We start from the raw sequence: 21250 nt of genomic DNA, 5'->3' as shown, positions 1-21250 counted from the left end.
ATGGACTGATTTGTTAAGACAGTACTCAAATCTATCCCAAAGATATGGAATTTTCATCTCGATTTTCATAGCTTCAAACTGCAAAACACAAAAGTGTTGGCAAAGCTCCATAGGCGATTCATGTGGGGCCTTCCGTTGTTGTAATAGTTTTTGGTCACGAGGTTCTGGATCAAAATGATGGAAAGAAGATTCAATGAGATCACAGAACTAGTCAAGTGAGTGCACGCTGTTAGCTGGTAAGCTGTAGCACCATCATTATGGGGATTTGTGAAGAGTGTATCTAAGCAGCAGGTTGGCCTCTCCATCAAAATATCCATCTTCCTCATCAAGCATGGCAAATAAGTCTTGTAAGAACATAGGCCAGGCCACTTTTCCTTCACCATCATACGTGAATTCGGCCAAGAGATCAAAAAAACTTCGTCATGAGGTTGAGAGGTTTGGCATGCGAAAAACATCGTGGAGGGGTGTGTGTGACAAAATGATAGATGTGCAAAGGTTCAAAAAATGATGAGAGGACATAGCTTTTCATCTGGCCCTCCTTCTAGCACTAGAAAATTTGACAGTGCTAGACCCACCAACATGTAAGGGGATCTCCCCAGTAAGAAGTCCCAACAGTGGGTCATACAATATCGCCCTTACTACGGTTGTGCACAGAGGCAAGTAATATGCCCTTGTTGGTAGCAAGGGTGTGATATATGTAGCAAGTCAAGGAAGGTGCACAAACGGTTCTAACACACGGAGGGTGAGGTGAGTGCGCCCCTTGGAAACCTGTGAAAGAAGGAAGTTAAGAAGGGAACACACGAGCTAAGATGCATCACAAACTGGAATGCAAGTGAACTAGCAATCCAAAGTGATGGTTAAACCAACAACACATTTTAGTAAGATTCGTACATACATATGCAGAACATAGCTACACATGCATGCGTAAGAAAACAGATACATATATCATTTATAGTAAACAAGATAGCTGAAATAAAATACTACATAAGCATGAAATGATGGCTCTATTGTATTAAGAAGTGTAAGTTCCATTGATATAGTACAACCATGACCAACCACTAGTTTCAACAGTGGAGCGTTACAGTCACTGTCGCCTGCTCCTCCAAAGAGATATACTAGCTTTAAACAGTGGAGAAGCCAAGGCTCATTACAATAGATGGGATCATGTGTGTGTTTACAACAACATCCATACTCCCGAATAATCATGCATGGGAAGCCTATAGACTAGTGATGAGTTACGGGAGGTCTTCATAGTTCTGGATCTGAATCTAGATACGTGCCTTTAGCTCGACCGCTCTAGGCTTCATCATCTTGGGAAAGTGTAATGGGGCTCCCTTGTATCTCATTGTCCATGTTTACATGTAATCAACAGTAGTATGCATGTTTGACAAGATGCATGCTCTCCTAACACATCGATGCTGCCAACTGTTGAGATGGACAAGTACTTTATGCACGGTGCCAAACTTGGAATACAATGCCTTCATGACTGGCTCAAGGGACAATACTTCATCTAGTATTGCCTTCTTCAACTCTACTTGGGTGGATGCTGTAACCGGTTCTCCTCCCTACTTGGTTGTTTGTAACTCCTTAGCCATTCGCTCATTTTGTGTTATCAGGAAGTGAACACTTGAGCTAGTGGATTTGGCAAATGCTCTTGTAGCATTGGCCAATGTTGTTGGCTACTTGCGCACGTCAGACACGATCACTCATTACTCAAACTATTCAGGAGATGTGTGATCATTCAATGTAGACACTCTGCGAGATTGAAAAACTATATGGTGTGACTCGTTAAATTATATGTTGTGCATCTCTCCTTCTAGCTAATCTTCGAGGATCTCAGTGTCTCCTTGGTCTCTTGGGACTTGCTCCACTTCTGAATCCTGTGAAGCTAGTAAGTCAACCTCCTCGTGGTGGGGCATGAGGTTGATGTCTTTCTCTAACTCTTGTTGCTCCATATATGTATCCATCTGCTCAAGTGCCTTTTCAATCTCTTGAGCGAAGTCCTGCCCCTGCGACTGCTCACCCCGTTTGCTTGGTGCCAGCTATTCAGATGATTCGACTACCTATATAGGCTTTGTTTCATTTATCTACACATGTTTCACCCCATAGTGTACCTATTATTGCTCCACTTCCTTCTCCTGTCTACGTAGCTCCTGTTCCTTCCACAGTTTCTCCTTCAACTCATGCATGTCCTTCTCTGTTTCCTCCATTCTCCATTTTTCTCTCTACCTTTGCACATTCCTCTTATCGCATTGTTTCCTCTTTGCCTCTATTTCCAAAGCTACTTTTTGCACAAGTGGGTCTGCTTGGAACTTGTAGCTTTGTTCTACTTCCAAGCTGACAATCTTTCTCTTGCCTTTGTCGCACGCAAGTATCTTTACCTCTATTGTCGTTGTTGTTGGTTCTCTCTTGGACGCTGCTTCACACTGCTTCATTAACCATTCCACAGCGATGTCGACCGGTTCATTGGGTCTGGAGAAGATGAAACACTATATCCATGGGTCCTCCTATGCCCAATGACATGCCCCGTGGATCCATTAAAACTGTACTCTCATGCATTGATCTTTTACAAAATAATGCAGGTCATACAGATTGTAGCTTTGGGCGTTGAAAGGATATTTCTTGATCTCCTCTGCTTCAACATCCGTGTGCTTGAAATTTTGTATCTCGTATAACCTGATCTGCAAAGGAAGAGCGGGCCAAGGTGCCTTCCTCTTCCAATGCAGCCTAGCTGACAATCCTACCGAGATGTGGTATGATACCTCTTGCATGACGAGCTTGTCCATGGAAAACTTCGGTAAAACATGCAGAGGCTTCTCCATGTTGTACATCCATATGAAGGTGTCGTACGGTGAGGCATACCAATCCACTATGTCAATCAATGCCTCAATTGCTACCTTCAACATGCAAGGTGGATCATGCTCAAATACCATCTTGTACACCAGGGTGACAAAATGATCTGACAGATGTGTGATCACTCCTCTAAAGCTGCATTCAGAACAAATTTTACAATAAGTGTTCACAAAGGTCTCCTCTGATGTCCATGCCCACTTCAAGCCCGGGAACTCCTGACTGGTACAAATTTCATCCAAGATGTAAGCGGACATGTAGATTTATGCTTGAACCTTTGGGCAGCTTCCGAGCTCTTGTTATACGTTCCTTCAGCCAGTGAGCCAACATGTTGGACCAGTTGCATGCTTTGCCTTCACTAGTCAGTTGGTCCAACGCGATCACCCAACTTTGCGGGAAGGTCTCCGTGCTTTCTTGGTCATCTAGGTGACATGCAAAGATGACCAAGTATTGATACACCTTCCATAGTATCTTTTTCTTATAAGCCTAGTTGGGTGTCATCCTGAATTTGGCTGGCTCCTTTACCCAGTTCTTCACGATATCCCTGGAGTTGACATTGTTGCTGGGCATGTTGAAGGGTATTTTCATGGTGACCACTAGCTTTGACATATTATACATCTGTTGATAATCCTGTGCCCTGAAGGTAGAAATCTCTGTCCTACTAACACTGCTCAATGTCATCGTCTCAGGATCAGTGTGCAAGACGATCTAATGTATCATGTTCGTGCCTAGGAACATGGGATACATGCATGCAATCTGGTACAAGCAAGACTTGTGAATGTTCACATAGACTTGGCGGTCTTCAAGGTCTTTGCAAAATTTGCATGCCAATGCATCATTGACCTCTTTCCATTTCAGCTTGATTTCCTTTTCTACAGTCATGTTGGTGTCTTCATAAATCAAAAAACTCGTGGACACTCGCTCAACTGCTGCTCCAGTTGCGCTCCCATTAGTGTCCTTCAATATTTCTCTCCTGGAGGCCATTGATCCTGAACTACTGAGAGATAGACGAACACCTGTTAGATCTAGAGACATGGTAGCATGCATGGTAAGAAATTTGTCAGCTAAAACCAAAGCAATCTTGAGGAACAACATGCAACATAACTATGGATTAATTGAAAAGGATCGCATAATTTTTCCTGGGAGGTCGGGAGACTAGATACTAGAACTGAACAAAAGGCAGTATGAACTGTCTGGAGGTTGGATAGCTACTGGAATTGCACAATGCACAATCCATACTGGCCTGTTGGGTGCTGGGAATGCGCAATGCACAATTTCCGCTGGCAAGGGTTGCAAGCCCAGTGACTGCATTGCGCAATTTTCTGGGCCAGCAATCACTACCCTTCATAATTGCGCAATTCAATACTAGAGGATAGCCACTGGGAAGAAATGCATATTTTCTAGGAGGAAGGAAGAGCCTTCCCTCTCAGGATTATGAAATGTTGTCTTGGTGAGGTAGAGTCCGAGTCAAGTCTACCGAGACCCGCTGATGGGAAACTGAAAGCAAATGGGGATGTGAATGCATGGCAATGTTGAGTGTAAGCAAGAGTGAATGATCATGCATGCAAACAGTGAATGCAAGATTCAGAAAACGGAACAACATGCATGTGTGTGAAGAGAGTCGCCAAATCAACAATCGTCCATGCAAAATAGTGTCATGCATGCAACAGCAATGAGATACTAACAAAAAATGAAACGGTGCTAGTACAAGATAATATGCATGCAAACGATAGCAAGTGTTCATAGAAGTCAAGCAAGAAACACTCACACAAGGCAAAACACAAAAAGCGACAGAAATGTTGCAAAAGACAAGTTAAACAGACTTACCTGGAAATAGCTGAGTTGGATGTGTCAAAGATTCCTAGATGTGTTGTGGGATGTCAGAGCTCGAAGATCGATCTAAAGAAGTGAGATCTGAAGCATCGGATAAATAGGTTTGAGGCTCATGACATGCATGTCACAAATCTAGGAAAAAGTGACACTTGGAGGAAAGGTTCTAAAACGATCTTTGCATGTAACCTCCAGCTACTAAAAATAGCTCCCTAAAATATAGGGATGATTTTTTCATGTTACTTTTTGCTATTTTGGGAAAAAGCAGCCCATGTATGCAAGTCAATTTTTCTCGCTCCCGGGTGGAACCGGTCAACCTGATGGCACATGCAACACCCTACTTGCATGAGGGAGAAATTTGCACATTTCTGGGAGGGAGCTGGGCTAGCTACCTAGAGGGATTGTGCAATTTTTGGGCTGAGCAGTTGACTGCCACCCATAATTGCGCAATTTCTAGGCTGAGCAGTCATGCTGGATCAGATTGCGCAGTTTTCTCAAGGAAGGTTGATGGACAGGATTGCGCAATTTCTGAGCCCAGTAGGCTGCTAGTCAGATTTGCGCAATTTCTGGAGGGAAGACTGGTTCCCCTCCAAAATTGTGCAATTCCTTAAGGGAGTTGCCCAACCAGTAGCTGGACCAAGTCCAGGGAAGTAGCCTATGAGGGGAAAGCAGCAAGCTATCAAACATAGGCTATCATGCTGCTAGAAAACCACTGAAGTTCATGTACTTGATAGTGCAAGACATTCTGCTGAGGATGGTTGGTAGGGAGGCTCCAAAATGAAGGTAAGGAAAACTTTTGGAGGGTGGTTATAGTTGCTACAACATATGGGTAATAGGTAGGAAAATAAGTGGGGTAAAATGATGAATATGGGTGTTTAGAATGGTAAAAAGTATGACAATTTGGCGACCCAACATCTCAGCCACACCTACCCTTTTACATGTCCCCATGCAAACATTGTAGTGTACACAAAAAGGAGTCACCCAACTTTTGAAATGCACCAAATATTCATAGTTGTACCAAGAATCTCATTGACAACAATTGTATCAAGCATTCTTTTTCCATTGTAGAAACTACCACTATGATGAAGCCTAACACCTATTTAAACAATCTGTACTTTACTTTGAATGATTCGCTTGTTGTGTTTCCAGTTTCCTTCCATGAATGATTCCAATAATGTTGATGAACTTGATCATTTCTCTTATTCCCATAACAAGTTCTTATGTGACAATGTTGTCTTTGTCTTGGGCATACATACATGATACCTTTCCACAATAATTTCCGCCTTAAAACTTTTCAAATAATGGATGTCCCATTTTCTCAAATTACATTTCTCATAAACAAATCTCCATTAGCCAATCATGAAAAAAAAACAAGTGCTATAACTTAAGATATTTCAATCCATGGTTACCTAGATCAAACTATAAACCCTACACTCAATTCTCATAGCCATCATACCTTCAAAAATAATCTTTCAGCAATTTTGGTGGAATTATAGCAATATGTACATGGACTCGTAGAAATTTAAAGGACATTAACATTTCATGCAAACAACACTTTATATTGAGAAAATTTTTGGTGGGTTTGTTTATCTCCATACAATGTCTTTATCTACCAAAAATCATAGAAAACCATTACATAAATCCCGAGATATAACAAATAAATTTCTATAGGAATTCCAACAAACTTTTACAGTTGTATCAGTAAATTGTTAAAGTTGTAACAACAAACTTTTACAGTTGTATCAATAAACTGTTAAAATTGTAACAAAAAACTTTGTTAAGCAATTTCTCACAAAGTAAAACCTGGATTTCGAAGAAATTTTGTGAGAAAGTTTCTACTATTTTAATTCTTCTCCACACCAAAAATCATAGCCATCTAATGCATGGATATTGAGATATAAAAAAAATGGTTGTATATGATGGTGTTTAAATTCTCAAAATTTATAGACTGGATTTTCCTAAAAAAAATACAGGTTTTTTCATATTCGTTTAGTGCTTCTCTCCTCCAAATTTCATGTAAATTCGATGCACAAATCTTGATAAATAGGCAAAATGGTTGTAGGTGATGGTGCTTAATTTCTCAAAAAGTATAAACTAGTTTTACTTGAAACTTTATCGGTTTGTTTGCCTCACCCTAATTCTTTCATCCTTAAATTTTCACAACAATCCAATGCACAAGTTGAGAGATATATTTAGATCAATTTATGTGTTTTTTATTGGAAAAATAGTCTTAATAAATGAGAAATTACCACCATGTTTTGCAATCATTTTTTCTCCCTTGTGCTTAATCTTTTGCATGTCCTCATGCAAACAAGGTAGAGTTGTCAATAACACTCAACATAACAACATAGTTTGTGTTTGAGGTTGTTGTTACATAAATTTAAACTTCTGGGGATACCAAAACAAGTCATGAATCAAGTGAGCCTTTAGAAGACAGTATTAAAAATCCATTTGCAGCGTTGTTGATCTGATAATGAGATCTAAGACCATAATAAGGTATTATAGACTTATGTGCATGGATTTGTCTATGTCATTTTATGCAATGGATCGATAAGATTGCGAAATGCACAAACAATGAAGCAGTGAACAAAACATAATAGACAACACATAACACAACAAATTTAATAAGGAGTTCACCCAATACTCTTGGGCTACATCTCCTGGTCTAGCCTTCAGTGGGGGCCTCTCTATTATGTCTTCAAGTAGAGTTCTTTTTACAACAGTGAGCTCAATTTGAGCCTCACATACAACAGAATACAATAATAAGAGCTTGACTTGAACCTCTCAAGCTTTCTATGAGTACACAGACTCCCTTAATGCTCTCTATCTCGGCATTTGCTTGCAATACTGCCTCCTCTGCTGTGCTCTGTGTCTGTGGCTTTAAAGCCAACGTTGCCTGTTTGTTTCAAGTTCCCGTCCCTCGGTCTCCCCAGCCTCTGTATGCTTTGAATCCCTCTGCTAGTGTTATACAATCATTGCTTAATGCACAGAGAGGAGGTGGCCACCCATTCTATAACGCAAGAGTGCCTCAGGCCTCTGAAACTCCTGAAACGGTCGCGCTTTGTTTTCATAGCAAAAATGTGTTTTAACAGAGAAAGTTTGCCAAAACTCAATGTATCGGACTTCAAAAGTCCTTAAATCCTCCATATTCTCCCATTGGGTCCGCCTATTGTCACTGTTGAAAATCACAATGGCTCTGTTGTGGATCTCAAATCTTATAAAATATTACTAATAAATCCATCGGGTCTGGTTCATCGGATCGCACATCATGGTTGCTACGATTGCAATATCGTAATCACTCATCGCAATAACCCTCGGGCCGTTGTAAGTGCTCCTCTGATTGCGATCTTGCAATTTAATATGGTCCATCGATCTACACTCTTGATCGATGGTCCATATCGTTGTTCACCATCGCAATTCTTAAGTAGATCCCGCCTATCTCTGCCGAAGGTTATCGCCGATTGCAATTGTTGATCCAATCTGGATCATTGATCGGCCAAATCGGACGGCTATTGTGCATTACTTATTTCACCTCCAATACTCTGTTTTTCATTGATTTCACCGGTTTTTGCTTCCCGATGGTTTTTTAAAAGGCTTCCTTATGTGATTTTCTTTGGTCTTGGCATGATTTTCTTTAAGTTTTGAAGACAGAGAGTGTTTCTTGGATCGATTTGGATCACGACTTCCCACTGAAAAGGCTTTTGGACCACCAAAAGTTGGTTTTCAAACATTGTTTAAGTGAGGATACAGTTGCCTCACTTGCCCAATCTCTATCCATTTTGCACTGGTAGGTTTTGAACCTTTAAGTCCAATTCTAAGGTACTCCACGTCCCCTCTGCAATTAGTCCTCACATTTCTATCCAGAACTGTATCTTCCTGCAGCTCATTGAGGTATTCAGGCAACAGATCATCAATGGAAGGCAATTGACGTTTCTCTTCAGGATCTTCAATTAATGAAGGTTCAAACAATCTTAATTTTTCTGCATTTACCACTGAATAGATGTGCATGTATGCTGGCAGATCAAGGTAGAAAGCATTCTCACCAATTTTCTCAAGTACCTTAAAAAGCCCATACCTTATTGGCTTTAGCTTCTTTCCTTCACCTTGCATTCTGTCCTTGCTGATATACAGCCAGAATTGATCGCCAACTTGGAAGTTGTGCTCCACCCGGTGTTTTTCATGCCTTACCTTGTATTTGGCTTGGCTCTTTTCCAGCTGTTCCTGCACTGCCTGGTGAATTTCTTGTATCTGTTCAATGAATCTGGTTGCTTTGTCCTCATCACTATGTCGAGCAACTGCTATGTCTTTTTCAAAGACAAAATCCAAGGGAGACCTTGGTATGAAACAAAAATAGGTCTCAAAAGGATATCTCTGTGTAGAAGAATGTTCAGCACGGTTGTAAGCACGCTGCACATAAAATAAATGTTCATCCCAAAGCTTGGAATGCTTACTGCAATAACCCCTAAGAAACTGGATCATTGTCCTGTTGACTACCTCTATTTGGCCATCTGTTTGTGGATGAAAGGTTGTGCTTTTCTTCAGTCTGGTGTCCATTAATTCCCACAAACTTCACCAAAACTTCCCAACAAATCGGGAGTCTTGATCAGATACTATGGAAGTGGGTAACCTAAAATGCACCCAGACATGCTGAAAGAACAATTTCGTTGTTTTTTCAGCTGTAATCTGTTTGTTACAAGGTATTAAAATAAACATTTTGCTGAACCTGTCCACAATAACATACAAATAGTCATGACCTTTTCTAGATTTTGGCAGTCCTCCAACAAAGTCCATGGAAACACTTTCCCAAGGATGGGAAGGGACTGGTAGTGGAGTGTACAAGCCTATTTTTCTATTGCTGGGCTTACTTTTAGCACACATGGTACACCCTCTTACATATCTAGAAACTGTTTCATGCATTCTTGGCCAATAGCAGTATCTTTGCAGCTGTGCAACTATTTTACTTACACCAAAACGACCTGATATCAGGGAAGCATGTGCCTCCCTAATTATGTTAATTCTCTCTGTTTGTGGAATGCATAGCTTTCCCAAATGATATAAGAGTCATTCCTTAACACAGTAATCCGATTCTTCTACCCTTTTGCCATTACTTAAAGCTGCATATACATCTTTAAATTCTATATCTTGAGCATATTGTTCAATGTAGCTTTCATGCATTACTGAGTTATGCTTAAGTATGGTAGATGCATTTATGATTGGTCTGGACAACACATCTTCAAATTTATTGTGTATGCCCTTTTTCTATCTGATGACTAAGTGAAACTGTTGTAGGAAACCCATCCACCTATAGTGTCTTGATTGCTGCAATTTAGTTTGTGAGTGCAAGTACTAAAGTGGCTGATGATTAGTATGTATTATTGTTTCTTTGCCCATTAAGTAATGTTTCCACTTCTTCACACTCTGAACTAATGCATACAATTCTTTATCATATGTAGGATAATTAACTACTACAGAATAGAAAGTCTCAGAATGATAGCATATAGGTTTACCATGTTGTATCAACACTGCTCCCATGGCATAATCACTGGCATCTATTTCAATCTCAAATGGTTGTTGAAGATTTGGCAATGCTAGTACTAGTGTTGTACTATTTTTTTCTTTCAAGGTGTCCAAGGCTTTCTTCTATTTGCCTCCCCACTGAAACACCTTGTTCAATCTTGTCAAAGCATGTAAGGGAGTTGCAATTAAGGAAAAGTTAACAATAAACTTTCTCCAATATTGTGTTGCCCCTAAGAAGCTTCTAACTTCTGTAGCAGACTTGGGCTTAGGCCAGTTTACAATGATTGCAACCTTAGAGGGATCTATCTTCAATTCACCACCCCCTACAATATGACCCAAATAATTCAAACGTGTTTTACCAAATTCACATGTTCATAATTTAACATAGAGATTTTCTTACTTCAAAACATCTAGAGTCTGCTTTACATGCTTTAAATGTTCTTCCCATGTTATACTAAATACAAGAATGTCATCTAGATATACAATTACAAAATCATCAATAAAAGGCCCGAGTACATCATTTATAACTCCCATGAAAGTAGCAGGAGCATTAGTTAAGCCAAAAGGCATAACTAGCCATTCATACAGCCCTTGCTTCATTTTGAAAGTAGTCTTCCATGCATCTTGCTCTGCTACTCTGACCTGATGGTAACCACTATGTAGGTCCAACTTGGAAAAGAAAACAACCTCTTTCAGCTGATCCAATAGATCATCAATGTGAGGAAGGGGATAATGATTCTTGATCGTTATTTTATTCAATGCTCGGTAATTAATGCACATCCTCCTGGTGGGCTCCAGTATTTCAGCAATAATGCTACAACTCCTGGCACTCCCTTCTTTACTTTTATCAACCCGGTAGTTCGTAACAAACTTGGAAGCGACGGTGTTGTATGCACAAGTACTAGCTCTTGCTGTAGCTGTCATTTGGTCAGCTGGCACAAGTCCGCTAGGGGCTTAAGCCAACTTCTATGAGCTCTTAGAAGAAGCTTTTTAACTGATGGATGAAAGCTAACTCAAAGGAAGCTAATCTACTTGCAGAAAGAAACTGAAAGCCAAAAAGTAACGCAAACCCTAGCAAACCCTAATTCTACCAGCTAGTCCTACTGATGCAAAGGAGAGAATGCAAACTACTGGAAGGGATGCCATTACTTCTATGAAGGTAAAATACATGTGTCTAGACTACCTCTACCTGAAGAAAACATCTTGCTGTATTTTTGAATAAGTTAGTAGAATTATCATGCATGTGCTTTTAACTGGCTTTTTACTGTGCAGGGGTGGATCAAGGAGGAGAAATGATTGGAAAAGGTTTGGAAGGTTTAGAGAGGGTTTAAGGAGTCCCTAACACCCTTCTGGAGAGTTTCACAAAGTTTGGCTATCAAGAAACCTCGTTTGTGAGCTTCTATAGGAAGTCTGTAGGGGTTCTACAGGATGTTCAGAGATTTCTACAGGATGTTCAGAAATTTCTACAGGATGTTTAAAAAGTGGATTTCAAAGGATGGGTGAGTGAGGGAAGATTCATGAATGGATAGGGAGGTAGGATAGGGGCCTGGACTGACCCAGGGACTGGTGGATGGAGTGGTGAGAGGGTGTAGAAGGCTGACTTGGCTTAAAGAAGGCTAAGACAATGATGGAGCAAGAAGGTAGGGTTATGTGGGCAAAAGGACAGGTGTGAGACGAGGAACCTAGCTAGGAGATGGAACAGCTGGCTCTGATGAAGCTTAGGCGGATGAGAGAGTGGTAGAGATGCCCTACACGGTGTACATTTAACCGAATCAACAAAGTCTTACAAATAATCAAAGTCCTAGCTAATCTAATCTAACTGTCAATAAAACGAATGAACATCAGCTTTATTTGGAAAGAAAACCATGGACATCAATCATGAAAAGAAACATTTCAGAGATCTAAACCCCTAACTAACTTCTGCAAATGAAAACAGTACACTAAGGATTGCATGGTCAAGCAAACTAGTGTTTTTGTTGGGGCAGCACTGTTTCTTCAATTCCAGCCCCTGATCCAATAAGGATGAGGTGAAACTGAGAGTGTTGTTGACCCTTTTCTTGGGGCTTTTTTCCTTTTATTATCCTACCAATCTATTTTAAACATCTGAAGCAATTCTATTCATAAACAGTGACCTATTTAACCAACACAACTAAATCTGCCCAACAGAAATACGTTTCAAATGCATAAAAGGAAAAAAACGATGCATAAGGGAAAGGTAAGAGTACAAAAAGGAAGCCCTAGGCTCTTAGGTTGGGCCCAACCCTGAGAGCTATGGCTCCTATAGAAAACTCAGAGTTGAAATAAAATCGGACTGCTTCTCATTATCAAAAAATAGTCACAAGTCAAGAGTTATGCCAAAATGGCTACAAGAGAACAAAGTAAAGCTAACAGCACTGTAGTGCAAAATATGCAATGGTTTCAAAAGTCCCTCACGAAGGCTGAAGCCTTAACATTTATACACCACGAGGGCCCTAGCTGGCCTCCTAAATCAATGGGACTTGGCTGTCCAAACTGTGAGTAGACAGCCCCTTCCAAAATCTGCTTGGCTGCCTTCTAGATCCGGTTTTGGTGGCCTTTGGAGCTCGGAGTTGGGGGTGAAGATCCCAAGGAAGGGCTATTTAATGCCATAGACAACCCCCCTATGAATCCTCACCTAAATCTTGGCTGTCTTCTAGCCCATGATTGCTCAATTTTGCTCCAACATGTGTCAAAAAACCTGAAATGAGCACGTGTTAGCCACCTAGGAAGAGTGACTACCCTTATTCATAAAAATGACATAAACATACTAAAAAATAATGCATAAGCTATGAAAAATGAAGGATTGAACAAGGACTGAACAAGGATAATTAGGAAAAATGAGCCCAATAGGTTAACCAATTTGGGGGCTCATCATCACCCCCTGCTGAATCGGTTGCTCATCCTCTGAGCAACTAGTCCATCTCATCATCATTCATGGCTTTGATCGCCTCCCTCATGTCCCAAGCCTCTTCTGTGATATCCTTTTCATGATCATGGAATCTTGCCTTCCTTTCCACCTCCTCCCACTGTCTACCTTCTTCCTCTTCCTTCACTCCTTCTAGCAATCCCAAAAGTAAAGTGGGACTGAATTTCAACCCAATCCAATTGGCCTGCAAGTTCTGGATCAACTGTTTGTAGAGAGGTACCCTCGCCAAGGCCTCCCTCATCCTAGTGGGAGAGTGATATTCCCTTATCTTCAGGCTATGAGGCAGTGTGTTCCACCGCCTTGTGCAAGCATGCATACAGTTTTCTCCTAACAACCTCTCCATGTCCTCAAATTTAGCAATGGCTTGAGCCTGTTGCTCAATGTATTCCGGTACGTTCTGAGGACTGTTGGTCAAATGTTGGTGGGTGCTTATCATTGCCAATGGGTCATTTGGCTCTGCTCTGATCATGAGAGGCTCACTGAGCTCTCTGCCTATGATACTGTGGACCTCTTCTGCTCTCTTCTCCTCATGGCTCATCCAAGAGGCCATGGCCATCAGCTGGACATCTCCCATCACCGTGTTAGGATACCATGCGTTCATGTACGGAAGGGCGAAGTTGTGCAAGTAGAACTTTGCCAATCTAGCCCTATCCTCAGATGAACTGCTGCCACATAAAGCTGCAAAGTGATGATAATTTTGGAAAGGGGTGATGCCCCTTTGGGCCAAGGTATTGATTTGAAACTGTAACCATTGGTTCTTGAGGTATAGGGCATAGGATTTGGTAGGCTATCTGCACTGCAGGGCCTCCATTGCCCAACTAGCCTGCAGGCCAGTTGAGCCTCCTTTTCTTGCAACCGTTGTTTCAGAGAATGTATCTGCAATTCTTGTTCCTGTAGCTGCCGGTTCATTGTCTCAATTTCATTCTGTGTCCCTTCCTTTCCTTGCTGTTCATAAGGGGTATCTGTGGTTGTTGTTGGCCCCTCTTGTTGCTCTTGTTCCCCCAGGATGTGAGGCCTGTCTTCCTTCCTCTGTCCCTGTGATTGTAGCTGCTGTCTAAGCAACTCATTTTCTTCCTGTAGCCTGACTCGCTGGCAGTTTCCCACATGTTTTGCCATAGCCAATTCTCCTCTTACCTCTTTGAGTTGTTCCTCCAAGGGACCTATATCTGCTACTCCTTTAGACTTGGCTATTTTCATCCATGTGTGGGTCCTCACTCTTTCTTCCTCTAGTGCAAAGAAAAGTGGCACTGTGAATTTCTGTGGAATGATCTTTCCGTCCTCCAAGAAGTTATAATAAGAGCCCAGGCTGGGCTGGGGGCTGAGTTCCATAATGTGCTCTACCTCTTCTTCCTTTTGTGGTGATTTGGTTGCCTCCCCTTCCATTCTTTCGGTCTCCTTGAGCCTGGGCAATGTTTCCAGTAGAACAGCTTCAGCATCCCGTAGAGAGGCTTCCAAGTTCAATTTCTCCATCCTTTCCCTCCATGAGGATGTTTTCGGGCTCCCCCGCTCATAAGTAATGGATGCCTTGGAGGGGGACCTATCCCTTGGTGTGGTAGGGGTATCCACAATTGTGATTGGCTCTTTTGATGGAGGTTGGGGTCTGCCAGTCTTAATTATCACACTCCTTCTTGCTTTAAAATACAGAGGAGTCTCCCACTTTCGTCTTTCCTTTGGCTTGGGAGAGGTACCTAGGGTGGCCAGCACAGCTGCTGCCTCCCTAGCTAGAATTTCAGCCGATTTCTCCTTCTGCTGTCCTTTTTCCGGACTTCCTGTAGAAAGTCCTGTAGTGGTTGGTTTCTGGCTTCCTGTAGAAGCCATTTTTAAACTTCCTGTAGAAATAGCCTTCTGGTTTCCTGTAGAAGCAGATGGCACCGTTTTAGCCTGCTTGGATGAGGGTGCTTTCTCCTTTATCTTGGCTGAGGATGCCTTAGGGGTGCCCTCACTGGCTTGGAATTTCTCAGTCCTTTCTACCCTGCTCTGTAGTCTTTTCTCCCTGGGTGTTGGTGTAATTTTACCACCCCCTGTTTTGGTAGCTTGGCCTTTTTCTTGTGTTCCTTTCTGTTCTTTCTTTGGTGTTTTTCCCGGGGTTTCTTGTCCTTTAGCTTTCTTCTCTGCCTGAGTGTGCTCCTTCTCCTCGCTGCTGGAGGAAGTGAGCTCCTCGGCCAAAATTTGGATGTCATCATCCTTAGACATATTCCGAAAAATTTCCCAGGAGAGAGCGACAGTGTAAGTGTGGAGTGCATCTTCCACGAGGAGCTTGACAAGCCCATGATGGGCTAGCTGGTCTAGTGTCCCCTCTCTCAGTTTGGTGGCACACTCAATCATGGATTGCAAGAGGAAGTAAGGAATACTCAATTTTTGTTCTGAGGGTAGGTCCATTTGGTGCCTGAGTTCTGTGAGCAACCGGAAATGATAGCCATACACGATGCTAAATCGCCCCTCACACGTAATATACTTCATAATTTGGAGGCTGACTTCACTCCAGAACGGTTGTAGGCTAGTTCTTCGAACTCCATTCTTGTCCTCTGAAAATTGTTCCTCTGGCAAGAAGAACTCTTTTTTAGCTTTCTGACCCAATTTTCTCTCCTCCTTATCCCAGGGTACCCCCATCGGTAGATCAGTTACTCTGCTAATGAGCTGTGGGGTGAGTCTGAGGGTCAATCCTCTGAAGTTGACAACGGCCAATGTCTTTGACTTCGGCTTCAAGGACCTTAGGAATTCTTCTATAATTTCGTCATCGTGACCTTGAAGCTTGTCACAGAATGACATCCAGAGTGCACGGGAAAACAAGTCCACCACCTCAGGGGTTTCCCGTAATTTCTTGGAGTCCGAAGGTTCTTTTCTAATGAACCCTCCCGGCATGGTAAAAAACTCTGTTTTTGTTGTTCTGAACTTGCCTGCTTGTGTACAGAAGGACGACTTTGGGATTTCTCTACACAGAGCGCAGAGCTACTTCTCCATTATGCACACAGACATATAAAGTTCACAATCTTTCACCGGTGAGCCTTGACAGTGTCTCAATTTTTCTACAGGAGGGAATTTAATTCAAGACCCTGGAGAAAATATCGCATGCAGACTATGAAGACAATTTCATGCAGTGATAATAAAACGGCTTTTGAATTCATAGACAGACTTGCATTCACATTTTCCCTACCCCCTCAACACGTCGAATTCACCACCTTTTGAATTATTTGCATGGGAAAGTTATGTTCAGGCCTACCTCATTGAGAATTTCCACCCTCGACGTGAACAGTCCAAGCTTCTTCGTAATGCCGGGCTCCCTGTAGCGCAGCTTCCTGTAGAAATCGTGCATGGCTTCTGGAGGACGTTATGGTGGTTCTGGACGAGTCTGAGCAGCAGCAGGACGTTGGAACAGACCGAGAACTCGGGGTAACAACTTGCAGAGGAGGAGGATGCATACTCGGTTGCAAAACGGTTGTGAGTGTAAATGACTGCAGTGTATCATAAGTTATTCAACCGGCCGATTTTGAATTGCTGCGGAATTCATGGCGCGGGGGTGAGCTGTCTCGGTCGATCCGTTGGCCGACGTCACAACCATCATTCCTCGGCGTGTCCCTGACTGCTGAATTCTTCCCTCTGCATTCACTGCCGCCATTCCTGTCATACTGTCGCTTCTTCCCGACTGGACACTTCGCACGTGTCAATTGCCCATCTTTTCGGCATAACCAAGCCCATTCGGATCCTACGAGGCCGTCTGACTAGTTGTGGTGGACAGTTGAATGGCTACCAGACTTGTTCAGTCCGTCCATTCTCACAGTCATGCACATTTAGAGTATAGCTTATGTAATTTGACGAAATAAGGTTAGGCACTTACCTGTGCAGCCGTGGACGTGGTTTTTTCAAGTTTCGTGATGAGGAATGCTGGATCTGCTTGCTGCTGCTTCATGCACAGGTGCTGGATCTCCTCTTCATTGGCTGCTGCTGGCTACGAGACCTTGAGACCCAATTTCCTGGTGGTGAATGTTGCATGCACCGGCTTCGTGAGCTGTTGGTGTCTCCATGGTATGTGCTCCATCCAGATCAGCTGCTACAGGATTCTTGTAGGACATCCTATAGCCGTTTCTCCTCCTGGGGTGCATGCTGAAATAAATGAGTCACGTTCACAGGTGCAGGGTCCTGAGGTCGCCTTGACAGGTAAAGTGTACGAACCTCTGCATGCTTTATTTCCCACTTAAAAAAAAAATTATCTGAGAAAACAGGGTTCTGGTATGACTGTGCAGGTATATTCGACCAGATGGCAGCAATGGTGGTGGAAGGAGGTGAAACAAGTGGAGGATGGAAGAAAAGAGTGGTTGCATACCTCCTCAATGGACTTCAAGCTTCAAATCCTTCTCCAAAATCGATCCTAGCCTGCCCAAAGGCTCTACAGGATGTTTCCTGTAGAAATACAGAACTTCTTGTAGAAAGTCCTGTAGCTTCGTGTAGAAGGCTAAACCATGACTAGATTATGTCCAAACCTTGGAAAAAATGAGTGTTCATAGAGGGAGTGTATGTGAGGTTGCCTGGTAGCTTGGTAGGGACCCTTGTCCTTGAGTTGAGAGACCTCCTTTTTGCATTATGTTCCTGCAACCTGCAACAATTTCCAGAGATTAAACTTGTTTTTTTCTATTTCTTCCTTCTTCTTCTTTTTTCTTTTTCTTTCTTTTTGTTTTCTTTGTTTTTTTTCTTTTTCTTTTTCTTTTTCTTTTTTTAAGAGACAGCAGGCTCGCCTCAATGAGGTTTTCACCCCTACTATCTACCTTGGGCGCCTCAGAGAGGTTTTCACCCAAGGATCTTTTTATTCCAATTCTTTTTTCAGAGAGACAGTAGGGGCGCCTCAATGAGGTTTTCACCCCTACCATCTGCCTTCAGCGCCTCAGAAAGGTTTTCACCCAAGGATCTTTTTTATTGCATTATATATAGATATATATATATATATATATATATATATATATATATATATATATATATATATATAATGATGCTTAGGGTGTGCCCAAAACAGAGGCAGAACCCTTCTCTATGACCAGCACTGATTTTTCCACAGTTTTGACGAACTCTTGCCTCGAAAGAGGTTTCCTGTAGATCTTTAGTCGATGCCCATTGACAAGCATGGGGATGGCTTCTTCATCAATGGTCCGGATAAGGACAGAACCATTGTCACTACACTTCTCCACTGCATATGGTCCTAGCCATCTTGTCCTAAACTTCCCCTTGAAATCCTTATGTATGGAATCATACAGCAGCACCCAATCTCCCTACTGGAATTGTTTGTCATTGAGGTGCTGGTCATGCCATATCTTCCTCTGAAGTTGAACCATTTCTGAGTGGAGGAGGGCCTGCATTCGGTGTTCATCTAACCCATTCAGCTGCAATAACCTTTCTTGTTGAGCATGGCTGAGATCTAGGTTCAGCTGAGCTTCCATCCTCAATGTGTTGTACTCAAACTCGATTAACAACAAAGCTCTCTTCCCATAGACCAGCTCATAAGGTGTGAAACTGGTTGTGGTCTTCCAAGTGGTGTTGTAGGCCCAAGTGGCCTCAACTAGGCGATCTGCCCAATCCTTTTTGCTACTGCTCACCACCTTAGTCAAAATCCCTTCTAATGCTCTATTGGCAACTTCCACCTACCCATTTGCTTGAGGATTATATGGGGTTGAAGTCCTATGCTTGATCTTTTGATGAGCAAGCAAGTCTTCAATTAAGTTGGAGGTGAACTGGCTTCCTTGATCGGTGATTAACTCTCTTGGGTAGCCAAATTTGTAGAAGATGTTTTCTCTTAAAAACTCAGCCACCTTTTCTTCTATTGCTGCTTTGATTGCCTTGGTTTCCGCCCACTTTGTCAGATAGTCTATGCACACAATGATGTAAGACCTTTGCCTTGAAGTAGGGTTGATAGGACCCACAAAATCCACACCCCACTTCTCAAATGGCTCAAGAGTCACTTGAGGTTGGAGAGGCATTTCGTCCCTTGGAGTCGGTTTCCCCATCCTTTGGCATCGGTCACATTGGCTGATATATCTTCTGACATCTTGATGAAGCGTGGACAATAGTAGCCTGCCTGTAGAATTTTGAAGGCAGTCCTCTTGGCTGCAAAATTTCCTCCACAAGGCCCATCGTGACAGGTTAGGAGGATGTCAAAGACTTCCTCCTCCCTTACACAACGCCTTAAGATCTGATCGGGGCCAAGTTTGAATAGGTTGCCCCTGATCCAAGTGAATGAGGAACTTTTCCTCATGATTCTGCTCTTCTCCTTTGAGGATAGATGCGGAGGGAACTGTGCTGAGACCAGATAGTTTGCTATATCAGCAAACCATGGAGAGAGTACTGAGATAGCAAACAGATGTTCATCCGGCATCTGGTCATCCACTGTTCCTTCTTCACCTGCAAGCAAATCCAATCTAGACAAGAAGCCAGCAACAACATTTTCTTTACCTGGTTTGTCAACGATAGTCAAATCAAACTAATGCAACAAAAGTAACCATCTAATAATACGAGCATTCACATCAGGCTTATTCATTAAATATCTAATTGCAGCATGGTCAGTATGTACAAATGTTTGATAGCCAGTGATGTAGTGTCGGAACTTGTTCAGGGAATGTACCACGGCCAGGAACTCTTTCTCAGTTACAGTATAATTCATTTCTGCCTTGGATAAGTTTTTGCTGACAAATTATATGGCATATGGAAGATTTTCTTCAAATTGTCTTAAGGCTGCCCCTATGGCTTTGTTCGAGGCATCAGTGCGGATGTGGAAAGGTAGGGCCTAGTTTGGGCCCCTCAAAATTGGGGCGGACACCAACTTATCCTTTAATTCATTCAGAGCCCTCTGATAGTGGTCAGTCCATTTAAACTCAACATCTTTTGCTAAGAGGCCAAACAATGACGAGGCTAGCTTACTAAAGTCTTTAATGAATCTTCTATAATATCCCGCTAAGCCTAAGAAACTTCGAACATCTCTTACCTTCTGAGGAGGTGGAATCTTTTTGATGATAGCAATTTTATTAGGATCCACCTGCAATCCTTGGCGAGAAATGGTATGACCTAACACAGTCCCTTCAGTCATCAGGAATTCACATTTTTCAGGGCTGAGGGACAGGTTCATCTCAATGCACTTGCTTAAAACTTTTCCCAGGTTGGACAAGGCTTCTTGGAAGCTAGACCCGTAAGGAGTAAAGTCATCCATATAGATTTCCACCGAATCATGAACCAACTCGGCAAAGATGCTCAATACAACTCTCTGGAAAGTGGCAAGGGCATTGCATATCCCAAAGGGAAGGACTCGGTAGGCAAAGGTACCCCATGGACAAGTGAAGGTGGTCTTATCTTGGTCCTCCGGGCTGATTTGGATCTAATTATACCCGCTGAACCCATCTAGGAAAGAGAAAAAATTCTTTCCTGCCAGTCCATCCAACACTTGATCTATGAAAGGCAGAGGGAAGTGGTCTTTCTTGGTGGCTTTGTTCAGTTCTCTGTAGTCCACACAGATTCTCCACTTCCCATTTTTCTTGGGTACCAACACCAGAGGGGAAACCCATTCGCTGTCCGATATGGGGTAGATGAATCCTGCATCCAACAATTTTTGCACTTCTTCTTTAACAATGTCCTTAAGGGCTGGATTCATTCTCCTCTGAGGTTGCTTGACTGGTTTGCAGTCCTCCTTAATGTAAATATGATGGGTACAGACCGAGGGATGGATTCCTTTCATTTCCTTGTAGCTCCAGGCAAAAGCCTCCAAATGGTGGGTCAAGAGGCTACATAGCTCCTTTTCCTGAGAGGGAGAGAGAGAGGAGCTGATCTTTAAAGTTCTTTCAGGGCAAAACTCCACATTCTTAACTCTGGGAGTGGTCGGATCAGTCGCACATAGGTCCACTAAAGCATTGGCTTGGGTATCTTCCACCAACTCTTCCAAGGATAGTGCACCAGGGGGAGGATTTTGGATTAAGTTCTCAATCAAATCATCCTCGGTTTGAGGACCTCCCCTGGTGGCCTCTACTGTGCATAATGGTGCAGAGTAGACCTCATCCTCTTCTCCTTCTTCCAACCAGAGGGGTAAGTCATGTTCTAGCAAAGGTTGGGCAGGAGGGTATAGGACCAACTGTTTGGACA

This window comes from Pinus tabuliformis, chromosome 6 (assembly GCF_031772625.1).
Source record: "Pinus tabuliformis cultivar Carrire ecotype Pingquan chromosome 6, CPIR1, whole genome shotgun sequence".
Lineage (NCBI taxonomy): Eukaryota > Viridiplantae > Streptophyta > Pinopsida > Pinales > Pinaceae > Pinus > Pinus tabuliformis.
Note: the sequence above shows the minus strand (reverse complement) of the source record.